The sequence below is a fragment of the Molothrus ater genome, chromosome 2, assembly GCF_012460135.2.
Source record: "Molothrus ater isolate BHLD 08-10-18 breed brown headed cowbird chromosome 2, BPBGC_Mater_1.1, whole genome shotgun sequence".
NCBI lineage: Eukaryota > Metazoa > Chordata > Aves > Passeriformes > Icteridae > Molothrus > Molothrus ater.
The window spans coordinates 16,393,530-16,410,830 of NC_050479.2; the positions used below are offsets into that span (position 1 = coordinate 16,393,530).

Sequence of the window (17,301 nt, forward strand, 5' to 3'; positions counted from 1 at the left end):
CTGAGAAGGCAAAGACATTTATTTCTGGTCTGAAAACATTTCTTTACCTAACACAAAAGCATAGAACAACATGGAACTACCACTCAGAATTTCCTGATCTCCTTCAATTAATTTCCATTGATTAGCACACAAACATGATTAACAAGAGAATCCTACACTCAACACCAAATAAAATGCCTTGTAAAAAGAACTGATTCTAAATTATATATTTTCTTTAATACACCTTGTATCTGTCATAAATATGCAGTGTGAACAAGTATTACACAGACTCAGTTGTAGAAAACAGACAAAAGATTAATATTGAAGACACTGTCACATGATCTTCTGCTTCAAAATAAACCCTATAGGCAGTAACAGTGACTTTTCATTCTCAGGCAAGTAATAGAAAGCACAAGTTCATGTTTGTATGATTTCCACTTATGACATACACCTTTACAAAAATTAATAAGCTTTAAAACCTGCTGATGCTGATTTATGCTAATTCCACCATATATTAATTAAAATGCTAGCCACTGGGAAGTGCAGCAGAACAACAGTAGAGCTTTCATATGCAGAAGATGACTAACAAAGTAGAACTTCCTACACCTCCTACCCACCAGCAGAGCCTAACAAATAGTGTCAGTTTTGCATATAGGTATCAGTCTTCTAGAGATGAATGATTTCCTGCATGTTCCCTTCTTTCAGAGTACCTGATCAATGCATTATTGTCTCATCTGAAACAAGCACTTGAGTATCGGCACCTTCAGTTAATTTGGGATAGACACCTTGCACCGTTCTGTTTTCTGGGATATTTGACAGGAAATAAGACTTTGGGGAGTAGTTTTAGTTCAGTATTTCATTTTATTACTGTCACCATTATAGATAAGCTATCACAGGCACATCTTTCAACAAAAATACCAAAGCTAGAGTTTTTTTAGTCTTCAAAATGTGACTGTGTATTGCAAATATCTAAAGTAAGTGTTAAAACATCAGCTGGAATAAAAGACAATTAGCTAATTAGTTTCAGTCCTTTTTTACTTTCTTTTGTTCAATTGATAAGACATAGTCCACTATAAATTTCAAAAGATGTTTACTTAGTACTTCAACTGAAGAGCTTCGAAACCCTATTTGAGGAATAAAACTAGGCAGAGAAAGAAAAAACCAGAAAGATTAAAACCCCACATGGCATGCTCTTAAGATCATCTTACATTTACAAACCATATGCACAGTATTTCTCTAACATACAAGTGGACTATTTATAAGAATGTAATGCTGTTTGAGGAAAAATTTGTAAGAGGTAGACTTCACTTCAGGGTCACACAGGGCTTGAAACTTCAGAGAAACACAAATTGACTGAATTGAGTTTACACTTTTGTTTTCCTCTAGTGAAAATGAACATAAATGAAGTACAGACAGACTTTTTTCTATTTGATACAGCACACAGTTGGCATCTAAACATGAAGTTCTTAAATGATAAAAAAACCACAGAGGTGTAGATCTTGATATTTCACCAGGATTTTTTTCCAACCATAATTTTTTTCCTTCCTCTCTTTAAGCTCCTACAACACTTGTAGAAGTTCTCCCCAAAAATTTCAGAACTGTAGAAGCCTATCAAACAGAATAATCCATGCTGGAAAACCCAAGAACTACAGAGATCAGGCTGTCCACAAAACAGAGTGGAAGAGCAGATCTCATTAAAGGTGTATTTCCCAATACTGAAAAAGCAAATTAGCCTGCTGTTTCTGCATTACAGTATTTTAAAATGTGTTTATAGATGTACTACAGCAACACACTTCCCCCTCCTCCCCTAGTCCCAAAAGAAATGCTTTAATGCTTCCCCTCTTGGTACTTCCACATCCTATCACCTCATTCATCAATTATTGCTTTGCTTTTTATTTTCTGTATTTTACGTAAGTACAACTGAACTGCAAAGCTAGAAATGTAAAGTTTATGCAATTATGACTTAATTGCTACCAGGCCTTTAGTCTTCAAGAGAAAAATATTGAGATAATAGTGGGGTTTTGTGTCCCAGTTAGAAGAACAAATGCATTATGCAGTTGAATAGCTTTAATTTCTTTAATACAAATGGACAAAACAGTGAAGGACATTACTGGAACTTTAGAGAGAAATGACAATTATCACTGAATAAAAGAGCTCAGCATACCTCAGTATTCTGTCTTAAAAGCAGTTGACAACCTAGGGAGACTTTTTAGGTTTGGTTTCTATTCAGTATTCTTAAATGCTGAACCATGAACTCCATTATCAAAAAGGAGAAAATTAAGGAGTTCCAAACAACTTCCTGTGTACAGAGATAGGAGCAGGGACACCGAGGAGGGCTCAGAACATCCGATCTTATGCCACTGACAAAGCTGCAAAATAAATCTATCTAAAATATCTTCTCAGTATAGACACCAGCAAAACTCATTTCCACTTAACCTCAACCTTCTGAAACAAGAAGAATAGATAAAAACTACTGCTGTTCACATCCTTCAGCTCTGATTCCATTAAGCTGTGCCTCTGCTGCAAGAAATACTTACAATAGAGGGATAGTTATTAGCATTACCAGATAATTGGGGAAAATTATGTTTTTTATTTTGCAAAAGGACTACTTGAGTATTATACTGCTTAACTAAAAGAATCATTAAAAATAAGTGCCAAAGAAAATACTGACCACTTTTTAACCTTAGAATTGTATAAGCAACAGCATATGAACAGTGGGGAATAAAAGACTAAAGGTGCCATCCTGATCAGAGCCAAGTAACAAAGATAAAAACCACACAGTAACTTCAGATACAGCCCATAATGTTCACAGTTTATATCAAGAAGCATAAGCATGCTACAGATCTCTGTTTTCTCAAGGTTTGCTCCAGTTTGTATTTCTCCACCTTCTTTCACAAATCTCTTAAAGGAACACATGCAAAACAAGGCAATTAAGTAAGCCCATTCATGGAAACCAATGTATATTTTCAGGTCATGCTCAGTACAACTCCTTATACAGCTCAGATTTTTTTCTTTCCCACTCTTTGCAAATTTAATATATTTTATTTAGGCCCCTTAATAACTTTCAACAATTGGTCAGTCATTTATACCATAGTGCACAATGCTTTATTACCTGAACTCCTTGAAGGCACAGGGGCAGTGTATTCTATTCCACAATTCTAGAAGAGTTTTAAACAAAAAGCTTAGAGTACTAGTTTGGAAACAGGGGCTCTCAAAAATGTGATAGAAAATATACAGTTTTCATCATAGAACAAATGCAGGTAAGTAACTCTTATTTACTCAACACTTTAAATCTGTTTCTCACTACCAAAGGACAAATTCCTGTTTTCATGTAATTCTTCTGTTGTGAAAGGGAAGGGTCATAAGGATGTGTGTTTAACAGTGTTTAGAGTTCAATTCAGGCATGCTGGGTTCACAGTATTTTAGGAACGTAGTAATGAACCAAAGTAAGCCTTAGTCAATGGCTGCACCCTAGAACTTACTCACCTGGAATTGAGAAGAGTAGCTACCTTGACTTATATTCCACCTTTTTTTAGCACTCCAGTCACAGCTGTACCATAAAGAGCTAGCACTGGCACATGCACAGTTTTCTGCCCTCCCCCACTACTGACATATTAACTTGAAATCAATTTGAAAACTTATATGTTTCTCCTTCAGAAGCATTACATTATTTCTCTTAGGTACTGCAGTGCAATTGATCAACCCCTGCTTTCATCTCTCTTTTTTTTTAAGATTAGTTTGAGCTGTTTCTCCTCTTCTGTTTGTTTTGCTTCTAATTAAATGGCAGTATTGTTTTCCTCAGATGGAATTATTAGAAAGCATCTTGAGTTATAATAAAAGTGATAAACACAACATCCATTACTTTATTGTGTATTATTAAGGAACAATATTTTAAAGATAATGTCTACTTGTCTTCATCTAATCAGAGAAAATGGAAAAAGACTTATCAAATTGAAGTATGTACATTTTCCAGATGACTTTCTTGAACACTATTTAAAAACAATTCTTCATGTTCAGTAATCCATATACCTTTTGGACAATTTCTCTTCAGCTCATGTACTCTGGAGGTGTTTTAAAAAAACAATAACAACAAAAAACAAGCCAAAAAAACCAAAAAAAAATTACCAGGAGAAAATAAGCTCTTAGCATGGTATTATTTGTAACTTAAATATTCCATTAAGGCATCCTGTAATTTAAAATAATCTGATTTTTGTAATGAACAATTTAATAGCTTGATTTATAATAAAATTGAAGAGCATTAACAGTGTATTTTGTAGATTTTTGTATTCATAAAGTCAATCTTAAAGCACACATCATAGGACATTATCTAGCTTACAGATATTTAGGTGCTCAGCACCATTTACTGTTCCACCAGTAGCCCTACAGAACCTAAATGTGAGCACACACTACACTGCAGTAATATCCTTGTCCTTTTGCTTGCAACATGTACCTGGACAAAAGCAGGGTTATCAAACATTGAAAAAGATCTCAGCTTTCATTATTTTTCTTCCAGATTGAAACTTCAGGTTAAAGCATACTATGATGTCACTTCTGCTGTGGTACAATGCCAAAAATCTGTTCTATGTAACTACCAGGCATTTGCAGACATTAAGCAATTCACATGACGTTCAGAATTATTTTTGATTTACAGCAGAGAACTCACCACCACAGTCAGCCATATGTAATTTTATCTGTCCTGCAGTTCCTCAATAAAATGGCAAAGTCTATTAGAGAAGGAAAAGGAAGTTAGGAAAAAATTTACCATGCATCACACAAATGTAATTGATCCCAGAGGTCCATTTTAATCTTTATCTATCATTGCACCTCAAATAAGATCCAATTATTTCAGCTTCACAGGTAGACTGGCTTTTCAACCCAACAAATATGAATGAGCCATGAAATGATTTTAAAAAAATGTAAATTAACATTGCCAAAATATACATGTTACGTACCAAGCTGTCAAATCCCACACTTTAAACATCAAACTGAATCTGCAGCTCCCCAGTTTAAATCTTTAGCACAACACATCCTCTCTAACGTTAGCAACACAGCCCAAGGACTGCTACCCCCAGTACAATGCCACGCTTGAGCAGTACAGCTCACCTGGTGTTCCACCTCAAGCAGCAACACTCCAGGCCAGTGGGAGCCTTATCAACAGGGGCAGCTTCTCCTCACAGCCTTGTACCAGACCCTTCTCGACCACATGGCCCAGAACAGTGCACACAGTCTTCCAGATCACCCAACACATGGCTCTCTCAATGTCAGGGCTCCAGAGCAGATGAAAAATCTGTAAATATGCTCAACAGAATAGTCTCACTTTCATCCCTGCTTCCATTTCACTACTGCAACCCAGCTTCCACTATTTCATTCTCAGCATTGTATGCAAAACCAGCTTCAAGGGTAGGAAATATACCATATTTTCCTTTCTAAGTATTAGCTACATTCACAACAGGTTGTAGAAAGGTGGAAGTGGTCAGGTCATTCATCTGTACAGTAACTTCCAGAAGCACAAATTAGGCTGGGGGTCCCATCATACAGCCCTTACCTTTGAGATTCAACCATGTAAAAACACATTCTTATTTTCATGCATTACATTCATAATGTTACTTCCACACCCTGCACCATCATCCTTCTATTCAATACTAGAAGTTATTCTCCAAATTTGGCAATCTGAATTGTTTCAGATTGCTAGAAGAGCATGGGCTTGGCAATTTGGGCCATTTGGTGGAGCTGCTATGTTGTAACTATTTCTGCACCTCACAAATTACAAAGAGATTTAAAAAATCATTAAAATATCAGAAAGCGAGCAAGAAAAATTCCAAAATACTTTGATAGTCACAAAGTGAAAGTTACTACTGTTATTAATGAATTCTTTTAAAAACTGAGCTATTAAAAAGAAGAACTAGGTGTAAGAACCAGGTTTTTTTTAAATTACCCATTGATTTTAAAGTGGGAAAGTAAATTTGCTAGCGTAAACAGTTTATTTATTTTTTCAATAACTGAATGATCTCTTCTCACTAGCGTTGAAGCTTTATGTAGATTAATTCTTTAAGGACAGCATACCTCCTCTTGCTTAATTTCTTTGAAGAGCAGCAAGATAACAAGCTTGATCTGCCTTCCATTTTCACTGAAATAGCCAACAATAGCTCAAATGTTATTTTAAGTGACTATAACTGGAACAGTCAAACAAAAGGTCACCCATTTTACTGGTATGGAAAAATACAGGATTGGCCTCCAAGGCTTCCAGGGCTGTTCAGTAGTTTGTATGATCAAAGGCGAACAGACTCTGACCTTAATACAAATATCTTCCTATCTCCCCTCATCCATACATATTATTTGCAATACAATTTTAATCACTGTATTTTACAGTGATTTATATAGGCAATTGTGATTTATCTCAGAAGAAGAAAAGAAAACCAAAACAAAAATCTCCAAGCATCCAAACTTATAGTTAAAACAATCCTAAGTTTCAAATACATTAATTACAAATATTCATTGATTTTTTTTTTTCTGTGAGTTACATCACATCATATTATTGAGTCAGCAGAAGCAACTGAAAAGCAACTAGGTTAATAGATGGAAGGCCATGCCATTTTTTTTTTGCTGATATGTTGTTCACTCACAGACCTTTAGGCAACTAAAACGTCAATGAGTATAGAATTTACTGAAACAGATTTAATGATCTCCAAATGACAGGAATAGCTATTTGCTTGGGAAAAGCATAGTCACAGTTCACCTTCTGAAAATACTGTTTTGTTACTATTATTGTGGGCATCCCACACTGTCACCTTCATACTGAAATCTGGTTTTATTTACACCAGTAGTAAAGATTTTAAAGAGAGTCAAGCAACATATTTGCTATACTGAAGCTACAGATTTCTTTAAATCCTAAGCTGAAAAAAAAAACATTTGAGCCCTCCAATTTTTTCAAGAAATATTTCAATTATTTCAATTTGATTTGCTGTGCTACAGCACCTAATTTCTCTCTAATCCCCCTCATTTCTATATATAGAGGTTCTGTGTTTGAAGCTCCTCCTGGCTGGCTGGCAGTCTTCTTCCTTCATCCAGTTCATGTTTTTGTCACTGACTTTACAGGATATGCACCACCTCTTACATCAGAAGATGTTTTCTATGCCACCTATTCCTCCTTGCTCTTGATGACGGGTCTAAGCCCAGCAGTTCCCCAATTCCCTTAAAGACAGGAAATTCTTTACAAACCTAGGTTAGACCATCAAACAGGTCTCCCACAGTAACTCTGGGTCCCATGACTATCCATGAGAGTACCCTTGCTTCCACCTACAGTAAATTATCACCCCTGTGACTTCCCTCCCATCATGCACATGGAATCACCTATTGCAGCAGCATCGTGGCTCTCCCACTTTCCATCTGATCTTCCCTATGCACACTGGCCCAGCAGAAGGCAGAAAATGCCATGGTGGTTATTATTACAGGCCAGCCACAGACACACAGACTGGGGTTCCCCTTTTCTTGCCCAATCTCTTCTCTAACCACCTGCCTGTTTCTGTCAGACCTGAATATGCATGCAACAGGCCTGGAGAACATGCCCCCTCTGCCAAAGTTGACTAGGAATTGGGCAAGCAGTTCAGGAGTTACTGGCAGGGTGGGAGGACAAGCTAATGGACAGATGGATGGACAGATGGATGGACAGATGGAACAATTGCATAAGCAACCTTCCCTCAAACTAAAATAAAACTTTGAAGTCCCACCTGTTCCACAAAGCATTTCATCAGCACTAGCCACTCCCCACTTCAAGGTTTTCTGTTTTATAATAGGCTATACAGCATAAAGAAGTAGCTTTAGTCTGTAGACTTAGCAGATCAACACATTCCTGACTGTACATCACGATGTACAGCCACAGTGCTCCATAAATAACTGCCTTTAAACACAAGCTGTACACAAACAAGATTTCACAGTTAAGGAGAAAAAGAATGGTTGCATAAAAACATTATAATGGCATGTAATTTGAAACATCCTTTGTAGTAATAATGCCAGCAAGGAAAGGAGAAAAAAAGCATGAGCTTCTGGGGTGGTTTTATTTTCAGGTTCTTTTTTTTTTCTTTTTTTTTTATTTCTGTTGGGGGGGTTGTTTTGTTTTTCAAGAAATACGAAAAGAAGTAGAGAAGTAAAAATAAAGACTACTACCAATTAAAGGATCTGCAAAGGCGTCTTGCATCTCAACAGCCTAAGATTGCGTGAAGGGATAGAGAAGAAGCTGTGCTAGATGAACAGATGGATCAGGAAAGTGTGAAGAGGTCCATAAGGTAGACTAAAGTTTTAAAGCATGAAACTTCTGAAGCCAGCACAGATTCCTGTAGGTGTTTTCATAAAAGGATTAGTTAAGGTGAGGCAAGTTGGGGGTTTCTTTGGGTTTGAAAAAGCTTATAGGTGTAGGTAGGTAACAGCACACTATGTGTACATGTCTGGAGTGGTGGATTGTCCAACATGCACGGCAAGACTGGAAGCATTTTTGCAGAGGTTAAGCGAACAACCTGATGGCAACATTGTGGATGCCATAGATCAAGAGTAGAAACAAAAATAGAGGGAGATCAGAGCCAGGAGAAAAGGGGGGGAAAAAAGCCTGCTTGCACCAAAGACATTAGCTTTGTTTTAGTTAGAATTCTCTTTTCAAGTGCTCAAAAGAAAATATTGCAACAGTGTCCTTACCATGAGCTGAGCAGGGAAGTTTGTTTGTTCCCCAGAAAAAGAAAAATAATTTAGTTTTACACAACTTCTTCCTACTGACATTTTAGGAATAAACATACTTCTAGGAAAACACTGCTTTTGAGCAGAAGGTCTACCTCGAAAACCTCCTGAGGGCCCTTTTCCATCACTGATGTTAATTATCACTTCAAAATACCCCATGCAATCCTAGTAAAAACAGCAGTAGAAAGTAGGAGAGTGAGTATTCTATATTTATTAATAGATACAGCCTCATTTCAGTAAACACCCATCTTGCAATAAAAAAAGGTTATCATTAAAAGTAGTGTACGTTCTGAGGGTCACAACTGAAAATTAGTAACAGCTACTGTCACTGCTATGACAATTGCCTAGTTTTTGACTAACAAACAGCTTTAATTTTTGGATGAATAATCCCATCTATAAATAACCCATAAGCACAACAAACAATTTTTCATCTCAAATGGTATATAACATTAAAAGCAAACTTGTTTTAGTGTATTGTAAACCTATGCCCATCTCCTGCTCATCATCATTACATTTATATTTACACAACACAGGAAACACTGAAGAGCTTCCAGTATGCCTACCAACTATTTTGAACAACATCAACTTGAAATATCAATTAAGATATGTTAAAACCAGTTCCATATCCTATATGAGATGCTGTATGTTTTGACAACTTTAAGATTTCTTCACCTCTGAAAGGGGTCACAAAGTCAGATGGGCCTTAATCCTGCATACACTCCTTTATAAGCAATGCAACTAAGGTCAAACACATGCTGAACTTACCATGTGCACAAATATTTGTAGAGAAGGTTTAAGTGACTCCAGGGAATAAACAAAATGCAGCCAAGTGTTCAAAATCAAAAACCAAAAAGGAAAATGTTGCTGCAATTTTTTTTTAGCTACTGGAAATTTTATTGAACACGAGAGGTTAACAGGAATTTAGAACAAGTGTAATAGGTCTGACAAGAAGAGCTCTAGCAACAGCTGACTACAACATGCCCCCACCTTCCATGCACCTCGGTTTTGCTATTAATATTTCAGGTAACAGCTAAAAATGCAGCCTAAAAACAAACACAAAACCAATCCATGCCAAAAACAAAACAAACAAACAAAAAAAAACCCCACTCTTACCATGTTAAAAGAAGCAGAATGACCAAACTACACTATATTTATTCACTGAAAATGCCTGTGACAAACCTGCAATTAACATATGCTGCAACACACAAGATACAACAAATCTCAGTGTGCCTGGTACGAGTAAGAGCCAGCAGAGGGTAATACCCAAATCCTTCTAGCACACTTCTGTTGTCTACTACAGATCTCCCACCACAGCACCATCCTCTTCACCATCACCTAGAAATGCATCCAGATGAGAAGAGAGAGGAGAGAATAGCAGCACACACCACCAAGCATCATGAGCCCCCAACACTCAGGCACACTGGACCTTCTGCTCTACACCAGCACAGTGCCAGTGTATCCTGAAGCAAACACTGGGAGCTTTTGAGAAGTGAATTACATGAAAAACACACAAAAAATAAATATGACCTTCTTAAGATTAGGAAATATAGCAGCAAGTAGAAAGCGTATAAACAAAAATTTACTATGCTATCAAGTTTAATTCAAAATATCCTGTGCTTTAAAAACAAATATATAGAAGTACAAAGTCTCACTTGCTAGTACAAAGCTTAAAAAGCTGGCAGTTACGTTGCAGCCATGAAATCAGATTGGTTTAACAAGTTAAAATATCACCCAGAATACCACATACAGGCCAAACAGAAGGATCTACCCTCTCAAAGTCAGGAAGTGATGAGACTGAAAATCCCTCGATGTACATTCACTTTGCATATAAAGTGGGACTTCACAGCTGAGAACTTTACAGCTCACTTCATAAGCACTAACTCAAAGCAAACTAAACACACTGAAAAACTCTGGGTGTTTCTACACCAGACAGCAATCCCATAGAATCATGAATTTAGTAAGGACTTCAAAAAACATCAATTTTAGGATCCCAGCTTCTCTGAATGTGATGATGAAGTCAGCCAAAACATACTTTTTCATAGAAATCATATTAAGTGTAAGCTGTTTCTCCAAATTCACTAAGAAATGTATAGCTCCTACAATACAGGATGACTTTTAAACACTAACACCTAATTATGAAGAGAAGAAAGGAATGAAAAAAGTTTTGGTTTCATACTTGAGCTCCAAGAAATATTTTTTTTGATACTTAACAGTTGAATAAATATTTTATTCTACTGAACCTTGCAGCCACATGCTCCCCTTCCTTCAGCTGAATACAGCAGTGTGTTACCATCAACATCTGTACTACTACAGTCATCTGTAAGAACACATTAACAGAGAGAGTGATACAATTTACCAAAACTATGTGGCTGGCATGCTGAAGATTCAGTTAAAAATTGATTCACACTTTGGGTTTTTCTCTCCCCTCCTTTTATTTTTTTTTTAATAATATTGCCAGGCAAGTATTTCTTGTAAGTGCCAACTATATCACCACGATAAGATTATATTCTTTTCTCCAAATAAGTGTCAGTGTTAAATTGTCTTATTATTATAAATAAATAACTAAATTTCAAGACACTAGTAGGCAATTCCACCACTAAAAGGCTGCATTAAGAATTCAAATTTGAAGCCAGGCTGGAACACACAAACATCGCTGCTGAAGTGATGTTAGAAAAATAAATCTAATTACACTAAAGCTAGAATTAAAAGCTTCTGGGGATCTAACAGTTCAGTATCACAGAAAGTCATCATACAATAACTATAGCTATTCCACATGCACTCTCCTCATTTTAAAACACAGCAATAGAATATTTTTACTCCACATCAGCTAAACGTAACTTACATCTCAAACTTCATATGACTGAGAAGAGGAACACAACTTGAGAGCCCATACATTCATTTCTGAAAGTTACTTTGCCTAAAGGAAACAGGCATGGAAGTTCTCTAAAGCTAACCTATTTACAATGAAATTCTCACAGTTGCTTCAAAGAAGAGAGGAAAAAAAATGCAATATTTCTATAGCAACACAGTTTAAGACATGCAGCACCTTTTATATTTATTTTGTTCCTTCTTTGTGACTTAGTCAAGATATTTAACACAACTATTTCTGCCATGCTAAAATGTCTTCATTAACAGTGACAAAGAAATATATTACCATGTTCTAAATTTAGAAAATAGTTAAAAGCTGAATATATTGGTCTTGTGAACATTCAGAACTGTAACATTTTTCCTTAATCCACATTTAACATTATGAAACTGCACAGACTCAGCAATAGGGCTGATGTTGTAATGCTGATTTCCTCCATTTATGCACTATTTTAATGTTTAATTTATATTATAAAATTAATGCTTACTGCTCGTGATGCAGAAAGAAAGCTGTTATAACCATTTACAAACAAATCTTAATCTAAAGTATCAGAGCTAAAACACAGAATTTGGACAGGAAATGAAGTCTATTATTCATTAGATTACAAACATTCATCATTCTCATGTTAGAAATAACATCAGAATGTTCCGAAGTAAAAATCAGGATAATACTCCAGAGTTTATAGATTTAGCTCATGGGTAATACTAAAATTCTTTAAAATTCTCAAATAGAAATTATGACAAATATAAGGCATTCTTGTTCTCTTCACATGATGAGCATGCAGTTCACAATGACACATTTATCCTCCATGTCAACACATTTCCAGAGTAGCTCTCTCATTACTGTTTCATGACCCATGTTCATGCTTCACACACAATAAGCATATAACCAAAAAAGGATTTCATAAATAAGAACTCATATCCTAGTCAGAAGTTAAATAGTACCTAGGAAAAACTCTTGGTTAGGTCCTTTCTGTCCAGATTCCTATTGCTGTTATATGTTTGAGAGAGAGTGAAAGCCAGTGCTTGCTTACATGTGAGCAGTTCTCAAGAGCTTCCATATATAGTCAGTATTACAAATAGTTATTTTTATAGCAGCACTGAACTGACTTTTCAATATATACAGAGAGGGTGTCTTCTGCTTACAGAAATTATTCCGTTATTCTACCTTGTACTTCCAGTCTTAGCTCTTCTCTCACTCATGGTCTTGCTCCACACAACAACAGAAAGAGCCACTGCTAGTGTAAGGCCAGCCTGGGACTACAGTTCCCAGAATACCAGGTTGGAAGGGACCCCAAGGATCATTTGGCCCAGCCTTTCCTGGAAAAACTGCAATCTAGACAAGATGGCCCAGGACCCTCTCCAGCTGGGTCGTGCATGGGTCCAGTGTTGGGGAAACCAACAGTTTGCTGGGAAGATTGGTTATTCCTTCAGCTGATTGCTCCTGTTGTGAAAAACATTCCTCTCATGTCCCATTGGAATATCCCCAGGAATAACTGGTACCCATCACCTCTCATCTTTTCCATAGGACTCCTGACAAAAGGGAGTCTTCATCTTCTTTGTAGCCACATTTAAAATACTGGAACATGATGTTAATTAGATCAGTGCTCCAATAACAGCTTCCACCAAACTAACCCAAACCTCTATCTTATAAAGAGGCTGTCTTTGTACTGATCATGCAGTTTTTTACACTTCCCTGTAGCTGCTTCACTGGTAAAGAAGGTTTATGAAATGTATAATCTCAAGGGTTTTGTTAGGAACATACACCTAGAGTATGCATTTCAGTACTCAAATCTCCAAGTCTATTTATTCCCCCATTATTATTAAAATAAACTGATAGGATCTACAAGAACATTAAAAAGGATCTGCAATTTTTTTGTTTCAACACCAAGTTTTGAAAACTAAGCCAGGGCACATCAGCTACATTAACAGGTTTATTGTAACTCTCATTTTAAAGTTAGACAAAAGGAATCAAAACAATATCAAGTTTCAGTTTCCATAAAATTCCAATCTAAAATGTTAAAAAAAAACTTTAACATAAACTAACCATGGATTATATATCAGATTCACTAAAATATCCACATTAAGTTAAAGTTAAAAAATTAGCATAATGCAAATATTTTTTACATGTGTATTTTTAAAGATAATTTCTTTCAACAGCAGGTAATGGCAAGTCCAACACGCACTGGAGTTAATTTTAAAATATTTAAAACATAGTATAGCATTTGCTCCTTGCAAGGTTTGATTTCTACAGCTATAGATTTTTCCCTGCTCCTATAAAATATGGTCTTTCACCAGTTATAATGTGCCATCCAGTTCTTCTGCATGCTAGAAAAATCTAAGGAGCTAAATCAAGGCAACCAAGATTTTCGCACAATTCTGATGTTATTATCTAAATACTACCGTTTTAGGTAACCACTGGGAAACAAGCCCATATTCCTGAGAGTTATTTAATGTAGAGGCTTCTTGAGGCAAGAGATCTCTCCTTGAAGAGCATCTTGCCAGAAGTACAAAGGGGGAGATTTTCTTTCCTATTGCCAGATGAGCAAAATGAGAGAAATTCTCAACACCCACACAACTAGAGGTAGTATTTAAGTCTGCACAATAGAAAAGGCCAATACTTTTCTTATTCAATCCACCTATTAAAAATGGCACTTCGTGCTTCTACTACACACACATATATTTTATAAAAAGCTTGCTTTTTTTTCCACCAACTGCAGATCTTTTTGCTGTTAAAAGCACACACGCTAAGACAGGAACAGTCTTAATGATCACACTGTTTTAGGCAAACCCAAAAGACAATCTGAAATGCTAAATTTTCACACACTTACACCGCATCTGGGAACTAAATAGTTAAGTGTACACATAGATAGTAAAATAAAGTGGGACTTGTAGATTGTACTAACCAAGGAGCCAGGATCAGCTGGCCACATACAACTTGATCTTTCTTTACACTGGAAGCTGGCGGTGCTTAACAATTCTCTGAAAAACAGCATAGAGGCATGAGGAAAACAAAAGAAACTAAGGACAATTTTAAACTTCCCTCATGCAGTACCGCAGAGGCACTTATGATCTGCGTTTACCAGTGTGCCAATGGATTTTCCCTGCCCTCCTCTGTCATACATTCTCTTACAGCCTGTTTGAGACCTTGCAAAGCTTTACTCGATAAACACCTATTAGTAATATATGATTCTTCCAGATGTGACCGTGACTAATGTATTACCATCCTGACAAGCCTACTGAGTACAAGCCAGGTAATAGCTTCCCTCGCCCGAGGCACAGCACCAGGAATATGCACAATCATTACTAACTTCAGCATGGCAGTGGCAGGCTGTTGCTGCCTCTCACAGCTACCTGCCGCAGCCATGCTCGGCTCTGCACGATGCAGACGGCAGGAGGATCTCTGCGAGCAAGGCTGGAGTAGTTCAGCATCAGCAACAGCGTGCAGAGCCCTCACATTCATAGAGAGAACCGAATAGGAGCTCAGCTTCTTGCTCCTCCAGCCCTAGAAAAGGCATTGCTGCAGACACACAAAACCCTGCTTGAAAAAAATCCTTTCGCCTTCCGTATGCTCCAAGGACAGCAACGGAGGTTTCCCTGCTCACCCGCCAATATAAAAGACGAAAGCTGAGAGCAGAAGCAAGGAACAGCCCAGCGACGGGAATCCCGGCATCCCTCATCTTCCTAGCGGCAAGAGGTGAGGAGCAGCCTTCTCTCTCTCCTGGGTGTTGTCCCCTCTGATGCTCTCCATCACCACCTGCCTACCTCGGAACAACTGGTACGTTTCCTCACAACTGGCACCGACAATGCATAAGCCCAGCAACAGGGTGACTGATTAAAAAAATAAAATAAAACAAAACAAAAAAAAAAAACCCAAAAACCCAAAACCGCACACAAAAAAAAAAAAAACCCAAATCCACCCAACAGCGAAACAGTGCCTCCGCCAAATCATAATAACCTAAGGAGCATCTTTTTTAGAAAAAGCTCTAAGCGCTTCCAGTGCGACGGAAGAGGGTATCGGGGAGGAAGCGGGGAGAGCTCACCAAGGCAAGGCACACGGGCGGAATCCCGCGGGCGGAATCCCACGGGCGGCGCTCCCCGCACCCCGCGGCACCACCGGCGGGACCGAGCGAGGGCCGCGCCCGCCGGCTCTGCCCCCTCCCGAGAGGGGCGGCCGCGGACCCCGCGACCCGCCGACCCCGCCGGGCTCCGCAGCCTCGCCCCCAGGCCCTTCCCGGCGCCTCGGGCGCACCTGGGCTGGGAGCGGAGCCGGGAGCAGACACTGACCGGCCCCAGCGGGATGGGAGGAGGGCGGCAGGCGGCCGCCAGCGGCGGCTGGGGAGTCGCGGCTGGCCGAGGAGGAGAGGGGACGGACAGGGAGCCGAGGGAAGGGGGTGAGGCGCGGGGTTGCCTCACCGCAGCAGCGGCAGGAGCCCGACAGCCGGGCGGCGACAGGTGAGGGCGGCGGGGGGCATGGGGCGAACCCCCAGCGCGGCTCCCCTACCTGCGCTCCGGCGCCGCCGCTGCTCTCGGTGCACCCGCTGGCGCTTCCCTGCCCGCCGCCGCCCCCTCGCTGCGCTCCCCCGCCCGCCGCGCTCAGCCCACCCCGCTGGCCGCAGGGCCCGCCCCCAACCCGCACTGACGTCTCCGCCCACCAATAGCAGAGGATGGAGGTGTCCCAGGCCACGCCTTCTCCCGCCTCGACCAATAGCAGCTAGTCATGGGTCCCCCTCCCCGCCCCCGGCACCGCCCCCCGGCACCGCCCCGGCAGCTGCCGCGCAGCGGGCGCGGGGCGCGGCGTGGTCCCGGTCCCGATCCCGGTCCCGGTCCCGGTCCCGGTCCCGGTCCCGTGGGTCGCGTCGGGCGGTCCCGGGGACAGGCCCGGTCATGGGGGACGTGGGGACACCTCCGCAGGGGGAGGGGCGGGGGCCAGCCCCCAGCAGCAGGGCCCGGCACGGCCCGGCACGGCACGGCACGGCACGGCTGTGGGGGATGTGTCCCTCGCTAACGGAGGGGGCAGGGGGCTTTTCGTGCGGGGGATTCCGCGGAACGGATGGGCTTCCTCTTTTTATTTTTTTAATTTCTTTTTTTGGCATGTAAGCTGGTCCCCGCCTCCGGCGCGCAGAGCCGTTTGTCACCGGCTGCGGGGCGGGGAGGTGGGAGAAGCGCCGTAGGAGCTGCTGCTGCTTGTGCTGGAGGGGTGGAGAGAAGGAGAGCGGCTGGAGAGAAAGGGATGTTAAAATTCAGTATCTCCGGTGAAAATGCCTCCAGCCCTTAAGCGTTTCTCCATCTTTTTTTACGAAACTCTCATCTGGCCTTTCAGAATCTGTGGCTGGCGCCTGTAAGGCTTTCACCTTTTAGCTTTACTCACACATAATAACAGTTTTAAAGTAAAAGCCACTTTCCAGCCGACATCGAATATCAGATGCATCACGGCAAAATGTAGCTCTGCGAGTTATGGATGCTTGAACTCGACTCTCATTTTCTTGGTATGCTTCAATGGTTATTTAAATTAGAAAAATGTTATGAAGCCCAATGGACATAACATGCTGCAGAATTCAGCAATGCTTGCGTATTGCAACCAAAAGAATATTTCTTCTTTAAGAATATAGGATCTAGAAAGATCTGCACAGACAGATAGCACAATTTAAGGCATTGCAGTGCATAAAAATCAGGCATCTCATTTTCATTTGTTGTTCCACACAGACTGCTTCATGAGCCTTGGGGCACTGA

General features: G+C 39.8%; 1 protein-coding gene across 3 annotated transcripts in view; it reads right to left on the bottom strand.

Annotated features, from left to right (window-relative positions):
* CDKL5 (cyclin dependent kinase like 5) overlaps positions 1-16,156 on the bottom strand; it is a 131,612-nt gene extending 115,456 nt beyond the window's left edge. For 2 of the 3 annotated variants that reach the window (XM_054514038.1, XM_036387464.2), the window contains exon 1: positions 15,174-15,190. The gene's annotated coding sequence lies outside the window, so the exon portion shown is untranslated. Of the gene's footprint in view, positions 1-15,173; positions 15,191-16,072 lie in introns of those variants that run through there. The other variant, XM_036387454.2, reaches the window with a different exon arrangement.
* Between the last annotated feature and the right edge of the window lie 1,145 nt (positions 16,157-17,301).